We start from the raw sequence: 2,342 nt of genomic DNA, 5'->3' as shown, positions 1-2,342 counted from the left end.
TTTTAACAATGTTGATTCTTCCCAGCCATAAGCATGATATGTTCTTGCATTTTTTAATATCCTCTGCTATTTCCTTTCTTAAGGTTTCATAATTTTCTTTATAGAGGTCCTTCACCTCCTTTGTTAGGTATATTCCTAGGTATTTCGTTTCCTTGGAAGCTATGGTAAAGGGAGTTGTGTCCTTAATTATCTTCTCCACAAATCAGTTGCCTTTGTGGACATTGAATTTATACCCTGAGACATTACTGAATTTTTTGATGACTTCCAGGAGTTTTGTGGTTGAGTCTTTGAGGTTCTCTAAGTGTAAGATCATATCGTCAGCAAAAAGGGAGAGTTTGACCTCCTCTGCTCCCATTTGGATGCCCTTTATTTCCTTGTCTTGCCTAATTATATTGGGTAGAACTCCAGCACTAGGTTGAATAGTAATGGTGAGAGAGGACAAACTTGTCTGGTTCCAGTTTGGAGAGGAAAAACTTTCAGTTTTACTCCAATCAGTAAAATATTAGCTGTGGGTTTGTCAGAGATAGCTTCAATCAGTTTCAGAAATGTGCCACATATGCCTATACTCTTCAGTGTTCTAATTAGAAAAGGATCCTGGATTTTAGTGACTGCTTTTTCTGCATCTATTGAGAGGATCATATAGTCTTTGGTTTTACTAAATTTTTTGTTGATATGGTGAATAACGTTTATAGACTTACATATATTAAACCAACCTTGCATTCCTGTTATGAAACCTACTTGATCATGATGTATGATTTTTTTGATGATAAGCTGTAATCTATTGGCTAAGATTTTGTTGAGAATTTTTACATCTATGTTCATTAGTGAAATTGGTCTGAAATTCTCCTTTTTAGTTGGGTCTTTTCCTGGTTTTGGTATCAGGGAGATGTTTGCTTCATAGAACATGTTGGGTAAGATTCCTTCCTCCTCAATTTTTTGAAATAATTTCTGGAGTACAGGAATAAGCTCTTCCTTGAAGGTTTGATGGGATTCTGGTGTGAAGCTGTCTGCACCAGGGCATTTTTTGGTTGGAAGTTTTTTTATTGTTTCTTTAATCTCAGGGCTTGAAATTGTCCTGTTCAAGAGCTCTATGTCTTTTTGCCTAAGTCTAGGGAGAGGGTGTGATTCCAAATATTGATTCATTTCCTTCACATTGTCAAATTTCAAAGCATAGAGTTTCTGGTAGTATTCAGAGATGATCTCGTGTATTTCTGTGGCATCAGTTGTTATTTCTCCTTTATCAGTTTTGATTGAGGTTACTAGAGATTTTACCTTTTTATTTCTGGGTAGTCTAGCCAAAGGTCTATCTATTTTATTTATTTTTTCAAAAAACCAACTCCTTGTTTCATTAATTTTCTGAATGATTCTTTTGTTTTCTATTTCATTGATCTCTGATTTAATTTTTGATATTTCTTTTCTTCTGCTGGGGTTAGGCTTAGATTGTTTTTCATTTTCCAATTCCATAAGATGGCTTGTGAGTTTATTGATGTACTTCCTTCTGTTTTTCAAATATAGGCATCTAAAGCGATAATTTTTCCTTTCAAAACTGCTTTTGCAATATCCCACAGGTTTTGGTAGCTTGTGTCTTCATTGTTGTTGTGCTCAAGGAAGTTAATGATTTCTTTTTTTATTTCTCCCTGTACCCAACTGTCAATCAATAGAAGGTTGTTTAATTTCCATGCCTTTGTGTGAGGGTGAATGTTTTTGTTGGCATTGTGTTCCACCTTTAATGCCTTGTGGTCTGAGAAGATACAAGGTAAAATTTCAGTTCTTTTGATTCTGTTGAGGTTTTCTTTTTGTGTCCTAGGATATGATCAATTTTGAAGAATGTTCCATGGGATTATGAGAAGAATGTATATTCTTTATTTTGGGGATGGAATGCTCTATATATGTGTATCAAGCACAGTTGTTCTAGGGTCTCATTTAAGTCCCTGATATCTTTGTTTAACTTCTGTTTAGAGGATCTGTCCAGCTCTGTAAGAGGAATATTAAAACTCTCTTTTATTATGGTATTATAGGATATCATATTGCTCAGACTGAGTAATGTCTGTTTCAAGAATCTGGGAGCATTTAAATTGGGTGCATAAATAATTAGAATTGAAATGTCTTCTTGTTGTATTTTTCCCTTGACCAACATAAAGTAACCATCTTTGTCTTTTCTGACTTTAGTTGCTTTAAATCCACATGTATCTGAAAATAAGATTGCAACTCCTCTTTTCTTCTGAATTCTGTTTGCCTGAAAAATTGTCTTCCAACCCTTAACTCAGAGTTTTAATTTGTCTTTTGAAGCTAAGTGGGTTTCCTGTAGATGGCAAATGGATGGCTTGTGTTTTTTAATCCAG

The sequence above is a fragment of the Otolemur garnettii genome, unplaced genomic scaffold (genome assembly GCF_000181295.1).
Source record: "Otolemur garnettii isolate 467f Iridium unplaced genomic scaffold, OtoGar3 scaffold00150, whole genome shotgun sequence".
Taxonomy (NCBI): domain Eukaryota; kingdom Metazoa; phylum Chordata; class Mammalia; order Primates; family Galagidae; genus Otolemur; species Otolemur garnettii.
This window is presented reverse-complemented; position numbering follows the sequence as displayed.